The sequence below is a fragment of the Triturus cristatus genome, chromosome 1_1 (genome assembly GCF_964204655.1).
Source record: "Triturus cristatus chromosome 1_1, aTriCri1.1, whole genome shotgun sequence".
Classification (NCBI taxonomy): Eukaryota; Metazoa; Chordata; class Amphibia; order Caudata; family Salamandridae; genus Triturus; species Triturus cristatus.
In genome coordinates this window covers 370057019-370066789 of record NC_140579.1, presented here as the reverse complement: position 1 = coordinate 370066789, position 9771 = coordinate 370057019, and positions in this window count along the sequence as shown.

Sequence of the window (9771 nt, the reverse complement as noted above, 5' to 3'; positions counted from 1 at the left end):
CTCTAGAGCCAGAGAACCAGGTAAGCAGAGCTGCTTTAGAGCCAGAGAACCAGGTCAGCAGAGCTGCTTTAGAGCGAGAGAACCAGGTCAGCAGAGCCAATTTACAACCATAAAACCAGGTCAGCAGAGGCGCTTTAAAATCAGAGAACCAGGTCAGCAGAGCCGCTTTACAGCCAAACAACCAGGTCACCAGAGCTGCTCTAAAGCCTTACAACCAGGTCAGAAGAGCCGCTCTAGAGCCAGAGAACCAGGTCAGCAGAGCTGATTTAGAGCCATAGAACCAGATCAGCGGAGCTGCTTTAGACCCAGAGAACCAAGTCAGCAGAGCTGCTCTAGACCCTAAGAACCAGGTCAGCAGAGGTGCTCTAGAGCCAGAGAACCAGGTCAGCAGAGCGGCTTTAGAGCCAGAGAACCAGGTCAGCAGAGCTGCTCTAGAGCCTAAGAACCAGGTCAGCAAAGTTGCTTTAGAGCCAGATAACCAGGTCAGCAGAGCCGCTTTAGAGCCAGAGAACCAGGTCAGCAGAGCCGATTTAGAGACAGAGAACCAGGTCAGCAGAGCCGCTCTAGAGCCTAAGAACCAGGTCAGCAGAGCTGCTGTAGAGCCAGAGAACCCGCACAGCAGAGCTGGTGTTGAGCCAGAGAACCAGGTCAGCAGAGGTGCTTTAGAGCCAGAGAACCAGGTCAGCAGAGCTGCTTTAGAGCCAGAGAACCAGGTCAGCAGAGCCGCTCTAGAGCCTAAGGACTAGGTCAGCAGAGCTGCTGTAGAGCCAGAGAACCAGGTCAGCAGAGCTGCTGTAGAGACAGAGAACCAGGTCAGCAGAGCTGCTTTAGAGCCTGAGAACCAGGTCAGCAGAGGACCTTTGTAGAGCCAGAGAACCAGGTCAGCAGAGCTGCTCTAGAGCCAGAGAACCAGGTCAGCAGAGCTGCTTTAGAGGGAGAGAATCAGGTCAGCAGAGCCGCTTTACAGCCAGAGAACCAGGTAAGCAGAGGCGCTTTAAAATCAGAGAACCAGGTCAGCAGAGCCACTTTACAGCTAAACAACCAGGTCAGCAGAGCTGCTCTAGAGCCTATGAACCAGGTCAGCAGAGGTGCTCTAGAGTCAGAGAACCAGGTCAGCAGAGCTGCTTTAGAGCCAGAGAACCAGGTCAGCAAAGCTGCTCTAAAGCCTAAGAACCATGTCAGCAGAGCTGCTTTAGAGCCAGAGAACCAGGTCAGCAGAGCTGCTGTAGAGCCAGAGAAACCAGGTCAGCAGAGCTGCTTTAGAGGTAGAGAACCAGGTCAGCAGAGCTGTTTTAGAGCCAGAGAACCAGGTCAGCAGAGCTGCTTTAGAGCCAGAGAACCAGATCAGCAGAGCTGCTCAAGAGCCTAAGAACCAAGTCAGCAAGCTGCCCTAGAGGCAGAGAACCCGGTCAGCAGAGGTGCTCTAGAGCCAGAGAACCAGGTCAGCAGAGCGGCTTTAGAGCCAGAGAACCAGGTCAGCAGAGCTGCTCTAGAGCCTAAGAACCAGGTCAGCAAAGTTGCTTTAGAGCCAGATAACCAGGTCAGCAGAGCCGCTTTAGAGCCAGAGAACCAGGTCAGCAGAGCCGATTTAGAGACAGAGAACCAGGTCAGCAGAGCCGCTCTAGAGCCTAAGAACCAGGTCAGCAGAGCTGCTGTAGAGCCAGAGAACCCGCACAGCAGAGCTGCTGTTGAGCCAGAGAACCAGGTCAGCAGAGGTGCTTTAGAGCCAGAGAACCAGGTCAGCAGAGCTGCTTTAGAGCCAGAGAACCAGGTCAGCAGAGCCGCTCTAGAGCCTAAGGACTAGGTCAGCAGAGCTGCTGTAGAGCTAGAGAACCAGGTCAGCAGAGTTGCTGTAGAGCCAGATAACCAGGTCAGCAGAGCTGCTTTAAAGCCAGAGAACCAGGTCAGCAGAGGACCTTTGTAGAGCCAGAGAACCAGGTCAGCAGAGATGCTCTAGAGCCAGGAACCACGTCAGCAGAGCTGCTCTAGAGCCAGGAACCAGGTCAGCAGATCCGCTCTAGAGCCAGAGAACAAAGTCAGCAGAGCCATTCTAGAGCCAGAGAACCAGGTCAGCAGAGCTGCTTTGGAGCCAGAAAACCAGGTCAGCAGAGCTGCTCTAGAGCCTAACAACCAGGTCAGCAGAGCTGCTTTAGAGCCAAAGAACCAGGTCAGCACAGCTGCTTTAGAGCCATAGAACCAGGTCAGCAAAGCTGCTTTAGAGCCAGAGGACCAGGGCAGGAGAGCTGCTCTAGACCCTAAGAACCAGGTCAGCAGAGCTGCTCTAGAGCCAGAGAACCAGGTAAGCAGAGCTGCTTTAGAGCCAGAGAACCAGGTCAGCAGAGCTGCTTTAGAGCGAGAGAACCAGGTCAGCAGAGCCACTTTACAGCCAGAGAACCAGGTCAGCAGAGGCGCTTTAAAATCAGAGAACCAGGTCAGCAGAGCCGCTTTACAGCCAAACAACCAGGTCACCAGAGATGCTCTAGAGCCTTACAACCAGGTCAGAAGAGCTGCTCTAGAGCCAGAGAACCAGGTCAGCAGAGCTGCTTTAGAGCCATAGAACCAGGTCAGCAGAGCTGCTTTAGACACAGAGAACCAAGTCAGCAGAGCTGCTCTAGACCCTAAGAACCAGGTCAGCAGAGGTGCTCTAGAGCCAGAGAACCAGGTCAGCAGAGCGGCTTTAAAGCCAGAGAACCAGGTCAGCAGAGCCGTTGTAGAGCCAGAGAAGCAGGTCAGCAGAGCTGTTCTAGAGCCAGAGAACCAGGTCAGCATAGCTGCTTGAGAGCCAGAGAACCAGGTCAGCAGAGCTGCTTTAGAGCCATAGAACCAGGTCAGCGGAGCTGCTTTAGACCCAGAGAACCAAGTCAGCAGAGCTGCTCTAGACCCTAAGAACCAGGTCAGCAGAGGTGCTCTAGAGCCAGAGAACCAGGTAAGCAGAGCGGCTTTAAAGCCAGAGAACCAGGTCAGCAGAGCCGTTGTAGAGCCAGAGAAGCAGGTCAGCAGAGCTGCTCTAGAGCCAGAGAACCAGGTCAGCATAGCTGCTTAAGAGCCAGAGAACCAGGTCAGCAGAGCTGCTTTAGAGCCAGAGAATCAGGTCAGCAGAGCTGCATTAGAGGGAGAGAACCAGGTCAGCAGAGCTGCTCTAGAGCCAGAGAAACAGGTCAGCAGAGCTGCTGCAGAGCCAGAGAACCGGGTCAGCAGAGGTGCTTTAGAGCCAGAGAATCAGGTCAGCAGAACCATTGTAGAGACAGAGTACCAGGTCAGCAGAGCTGCTCTTGAGCCAGAGAACCAGGTCAGCAGAGCTGCTTTAGAGCTTAAGAACCAGGTCAGCAGACCTGCTCTAGAGGCAAAGAACCAGGTCAGCAGAGCTGTTGTAGAGCCAGAGAAACATGTCAGCAGTGGTGCTGTAGAGCCAGAGAATTAGGTCAGCAGAGGTGTTTTAGAGCCAGAGAACCAGGTCAACAGAGCTGCTTTAGAGCCAGAGAACCAGGTCAGCAGAGCCGCTCTAGAGCTTAAGAACCAGGTCAGCAGAGCTGCTCTAGAGGCAAAGAACCAGGTCAGCAGAGCTGTTGTAGAGCCAGAGAAACATGTCAGCAGTGGTGCTGTAGAGCCAGAGAATTAGGTCAGCAGAGGTGTTTTAGAGCCAGAGAACCAGGTCAACAGAGCTGCTTTAGCGCCAGAGAACCAGGTCAGCAGAGCCATTGCAGAGCCAGAGAACCAGGTCAGCAGAGCTGCCCTAGAGTCCAAGAACCATGTCAGCAGAGCTACTCTAGATCCAGAGAACCAGGTCAGCAGAGCTGCTCTAGAGCCAGAGAACCAGGTCAGCAGAGCTACTTTAGAGGGAGAGAATCAGGTCAGCAGAGCCGCTTTACAGCCAGAGAACCAGGTAAGCAGAGGCGCTTTAAAATCAGAGAACCAGGTCAGCAGAGCTGCTTTACAGCCAAACAACCAGGTCAGCAGAGCTGCTCTAGAGCCTATGAACCAGGTCAGTAGAGGTGCTCTAGAGTCAGAGAACCAGGTCAGCAGAGCTGCTTTAGAGCCAGAGAACCAGGTCAGCAGAGCCGTTGTAGAGCCAGAGAAGTAGGTCAGCAGAGCTGCTCTAGAGGGAGAGAACCAGGTCAGCAGAGCTGCTCTAGAGCCAGAGAACCAGGTCAGCAGAGCTGCTCTAGACCCTAAGAACCACGTCAGCAGATGTGCTCTAGAGCCAGAGAACCTGGTCAGCAGAGCTGCTTTAGAGCCTAAGAACCAGGTCAGCAGAGCTGCTCTAGAGCCTAACAACCAGGGCAGAAGAGCTGCTCTAGAGCCAGAGAACCAGGTCAGCAGAGCTGCTTTAGAGCCATAGAACCAGGTCAGCAGAGCTGCTCTAGACCCTAAGAACCAGGTCAGCAGACGTGCTCTAGAGCCCGAGAACCAGGTCAGCAGAGCTGCTTTTGAGCCAGAGAACCAGGTCAGCAGAGCTGTTGTAGAGCCAGAGAAGCAGGTCAGCAGAGCTGCTCTAGAGCCAGAGAACCAGGTCAGCAGAGCTGCTTTAGAGCCAGAGAACCAAGTCAGCAGAGCTGCTTTAGAGCCATAGAACCAGGTCAGCAGAGCTGCTTTAGAGCCAGAGAACCAGGTCAGCAGAACTGCTTTAGAGGGAGAGAACCGGGACAGCAGAGCTGCTCTAGAGCCAGAGAACCAGGTCAGCAGAGCTGCTCTAGACCCTAAGAACCAGGTCAGCAGACGTGCTCTAGAGCCAGAGAACCAGGTCAGCAGAGCTGCTTTAGAGCCTAAGAACCAGGTCAGCAGAGCTGCTCTAGAGCCTAAGAACCAGGTCAGCAGAGCTGCTCTATAGCCAGAGAACCAGGTCAGCAGAGCTGTTTTAGAGCCAGAGAACCAGGTCAGCAGAGCTGCTCTAGAGCCAGACAAACAGGTCAGCAGAGCTGCTGCAGAGCCAGAGAACCGGGTCAGCAGAGGTGCTTTAGAGCCAGAGAATCAGGTCAGCAGAACCATTGTAGAGACAGAGAACCAGGTCAGCAGAGCTGCTCTAGAGCCAGAGAACCAGGTCAGCAGAGCTGCTTTAGAGCCAGAGAACCACATAAGCAGAGACGCTTTAGAGCCAGAGAACCAGGTCAGCAGAGCCGCTTTAGAGCCAGAGAACCAGGTCAGCAGAGCCGCTCTAGAGCTTAAGAATCAGGTCAGCAGAGCTGCTCTAGAGGCAAAGAACCAGGTCAGCAGAGCTGTTGTAGAGCCAGAGAAACATGTCAGCAGTGGTGCTGTAGAGCCAGAGAATTAGGTCAGCAGAGGTGTTTTAGAGCCAGAGAACCAGGTCAACAGAGCTGCTTTAGCACCAGAGAACCAGGTCAGCAGAGCCATTGTAGAGCCAGAGAACCAGGTCAGCAGAGCTGCCCTAGAGTCTAAGAACCATGTCAGCAGAGCTACTCTAGATCCAGAGAACCAGGTCAGCAGAGCTGCTCTAGAGCCAGAGAACCAGGTCAGCAGAGCTGCTTTAGAGGGAGAGAATCAGGTCAGCAGAGCCGCTTTACAGCCAGAGAACCAGGTAAGCAGAGGCGCTTTAAAATCAGAGAACCAGGTCAGCAGAGCCACTTTACAGCTAAACAACCAGGTCAGCAGAGCTGCTCTAGAGCCTATGAACCAGGTCAGCAGAGGTGCTCTAGAGTCAGAGAACCAGGTCAGCAGAGCTGCTTTAGAGCCAGAGAACCAGGTCAGCAAAGCTGCTCTAAAGCCTAAGAACCATGTCAGCAGAGCTGCTTTAGAGCCAGAGAACCAGGTCAGCAGAGCTGCTGTAGAGCCAGAGAAACCAGGTCAGCAGAGCTGCTTTAGAGGTAGAGAACCAGGTCAGCAGAGCTGTTTTAGAGCCAGAGAACCAGGTCAGCAGAGCTGCTTTAGAGCCAGAGAACCAGATCAGCAGAGCTGCTCAAGAGCCTAAGAACCAAGTCAGCAAGCTGCCCTAGAGGCAGAGAACCCGGTCAGCAGAGGTGCTCTAGAGCCAGAGAACCAGGTCAGCAGAGCGGCTTTAGAGCCAGAGAACCAGGTCAGCAGAGCTGCTCTAGAGCCTAAGAACCAGGTCAGCAAAGTTGCTTTAGAGCCAGATAACCAGGTCAGCAGAGCCGCTTTAGAGCCAGAGAACCAGGTCAGCAGAGCCGATTTAGAGACAGAGAACCAGGTCAGCAGAGCCGCTCTAGAGCCTAAGAACCAGGTCAGCAGAGCTGCTGTAGAGCCAGAGAACCCGCACAGCAGAGCTGCTGTTGAGCCAGAGAACCAGGTCAGCAGAGGTGCTTTAGAGCCAGAGAACCAGGTCAGCAGAGCTGCTTTAGAGCCAGAGAACCAGGTCAGCAGAGCCGCTCTAGAGCCTAAGGACTAGGTCAGCAGAGCTGCAGTAGAGCTAGAGAACCAGGTCAGCAGAGTTGCTGTAGAGCCAGATAACCAGGTCAGCAGAGCTGCTTTAAAGCCAGAGAACCAGGTCAGCAGAGGACCTTTGTAGAGCCAGAGAACCAGGTCAGCAGAGATGCTCTAGAGCCAGGAACCACGTCAGCAGAGCTGCTCTAGAGCCAGGAACCAGGTCAGCAGATCCGCTCTAGAGCCAGAGAACAAAGTCAGCAGAGCCATTCTAGAGCCAGAGAACCAGGTCAGCAGAGCTGCTTTGGAGCCAGAAAACCAGGTCAGCAGAGCTGCTCTAGAGCCTAACAACCAGGTCAGCAGAGCTGCTTTAGAGCCAAAGAACCAGGTCAGCACAGCTGCTTTAGAGCCATAGAACCAGGTCAGCAAAGCTGCTTTAGAGCCAGAGGACCAGGGCAGGAGAGCTGCTCTAGACCCTAAGAACCAGGTCAGCAGAGCTGCTCTAGAGCCAGAGAACCAGGTAAGCAGAGCTGCTTTAGAGCCAGAGAACCAGGTCAGCAGAGCTGCTTTAGAGCGAGAGAACCAGGTCAGCAGAGCCACTTTACAGCCAGAGAACCAGGTCAGCAGAGGCGCTTTAAAATCAGAGAACCAGGTCAGCAGAGCCGCTTTACAGCCAAACAACCAGGTCACCAGAGATGCTCTAGAGCCTTACAACCAGGTCAGAAGAGCTGCTCTAGAGCCAGAGAACCAGGTCAGCAGAGCTGCTTTAGAGCCATAGAACCAGGTCAGCAGAGCTGCTTTAGACACAGAGAACCAAGTCAGCAGAGCTGCTCTAGACCCTAAGAACCAGGTCAGCAGAGGTGCTCTAGAGCCAGAGAACCAGGTCAGCAGAGCGGCTTTAAAGCCAGAGAACCAGGTCAGCAGAGCCGTTGTAGAGCCAGAGAAGCAGGTCAGCAGAGCTGTTCTAGAGCCAGAGAACCAGGTCAGCATAGCTGCTTGAGAGCCAGAGAACCAGGTCAGCAGAGCTGCTTTAGAGCCATAGAACCAGGTCAGCGGAGCTGCTTTAGACCCAGAGAACCAAGTCAGCAGAGCTGCTCTAGACCCTAAGAACCAGGTCAGCAGAGGTGCTCTAGAGCCAGAGAACCAGGTAAGCAGAGCGGCTTTAAAGCCAGAGAACCAGGTCAGCAGAGCCGTTGTAGAGCCAGAGAAGCAGGTCAGCAGAGCTGCTCTAGAGCCAGAGAACCAGGTCAGCATAGCTGCTTAAGAGCCAGAGAACCAGGTCAGCAGAGCTGCTTTAGAGCCAGAGAATCAGGTCAGCAGAGCTGCATTAGAGGGAGAGAACCAGGTCAGCAGAGCTGCTCTAGAGCCAGAGAAACAGGTCAGCAGAGCTGCTGCAGAGCCAGAGAACCGGGTCAGCAGAGGTGCTTTAGAGCCAGAGAATCAGGTCAGCAGAACCATTGTAGAGACAGAGTACCAGGTCAGCAGAGCTGCTCTTGAGCCAGAGAACCAGGTCAGCAGAGCTGCTTTAGAGCTTAAGAACCAGGTCAGCAGACCTGCTCTAGAGGCAAAGAACCAGGTCAGCAGAGCTGTTGTAGAGCCAGAGAAACATGTCAGCAGTGGTGCTGTAGAGCCAGAGAATTAGGTCAGCAGAGGTGTTTTAGAGCCAGAGAACCAGGTCAACAGAGCTGCTTTAGAGCCAGAGAACCAGGTCAGCAGAGCCGCTCTAGAGCTTAAGAACCAGGTCAGCAGAGCTGCTCTAGAGGCAAAGAACCAGGTCAGCAGAGCTGTTGTAGAGCCAGAGAAACATGTCAGCAGTGGTGCTGTAGAGCCAGAGAATTAGGTCAGCAGAGGTGTTTTAGAGCCAGAGAACCAGGTCAACAGAGCTGCTTTAGCGCCAGAGAACCAGGTCAGCAGAGCCATTGCAGAGCCAGAGAACCAGGTCAGCAGAGCTGCCCTAGAGTCCAAGAACCATGTCAGCAGAGCTACTCTAGATCCAGAGAACCAGGTCAGCAGAGCTGCTCTAGAGCCAGAGAACCAGGTCAGCAGAGCTACTTTAGAGGGAGAGAATCAGGTCAGCAGAGCCGCTTTACAGCCAGAGAACCAGGTAAGCAGAGGCGCTTTAAAATCAGAGAACCAGGTCAGCAGAGCCGCTTTACAGCCAAACAACCAGGTCAGCAGAGCTGCTCTAGAGCCTATGAACCAGGTCAGTAGAGGTGCTCTAGAGTCAGAGAACCAGGTCAGCAGAGCTGCTTTAGAGCCAGAGAACCAGGTCAGCAGAGCCGTTGTAGAGCCAGAGAAGTAGGTCAGCAGAGCTGCTCTAGAGGGAGAGAACCAGGTCAGCAGAGCTGCTCTAGAGCCAGAGAACCAGGTCAGCAGAGCTGCTCTAGACCCTAAGAACCACGTCAGCAGATGTGCTCTAGAGCCAGAGAACCTGGTCAGCAGAGCTGCTTTAGAGCCTAAGAACCAGGTCAGCAGAGCTGCTCTAGAGCCTAACAACCAGGGCAGAAGAGCTGCTCTAGAGCCAGAGAACCAGGTCAGCAGAGCTGCTTTAGAGCCATAGAACCAGGTCAGCAGAGCTGCTCTAGACCCTAAGAACCAGGTCAGCAGACGTGCTCTAGAGCCCGAGAACCAGGTCAGCAGAGCTGCTTTTGAGCCAGAGAACCAGGTCAGCAGAGCTGTTGTAGAGCCAGAGAAGCAGGTCAGCAGAGCTGCTCTAGAGCCAGAGAACCAGGTCAGCAGAGCTGCTTTGGAGCCAGAGAACCAAGTCAGCAGAGCTGCTTTAGAGCCATAGAACCAGGTCAGCAGAGCTGCTTTAGAGCCAGAGAACCAGGTCAGCAGAACTGCTTTAGAGGGAGAGAACCGGGACAGCAGAGCTGCTCTAGAGCCAGAGAACCAGGTCAGCAGAGCTGCTCTAGACCCTAAGAACCAGGTCAGCAGACGTGCTCTAGAGCCAGAGAACCAGGTCAGCAGAGCTGCTTTAGAGCCTAAGAACCAGGTCAGCAGAGCTGCTCTAGAGCCTAAGAACCAGGTCAGCAGAGCTGCTCTATAGCCAGAGAACCAGGTCAGCAGAGCTGTTTTAGAGCCAGAGAACCAGGTCAGCAGAGCTGCTCTAGAGCCAGACAAACAGGTCAGCAGAGCTGCTGCAGAGCCAGAGAACCGGGTCAGCAGAGGTGCTTTAGAGCCAGAGAATCAGGTCAGCAGAACCATTGTAGAGACAGAGAACCAGGTCAGCAGAGCTGCTCTAGAGCCAGAGAACCAGGTCAGCAGAGCTGCTTTAGAGCCAGAGAACCACATAAGCAGAGACGCTTTAGAGCCAGAGAACCAGGTCAGCAGAGCCGCTTTAGAGCCAGAGAACCAGGTCAGCAGAGCCGCTCTAGAGCTTAAGAATCAGGTCAGCAGAGCTGCTCTAGAGGCAAAGAACCAGGTCAGCAGAGCTGT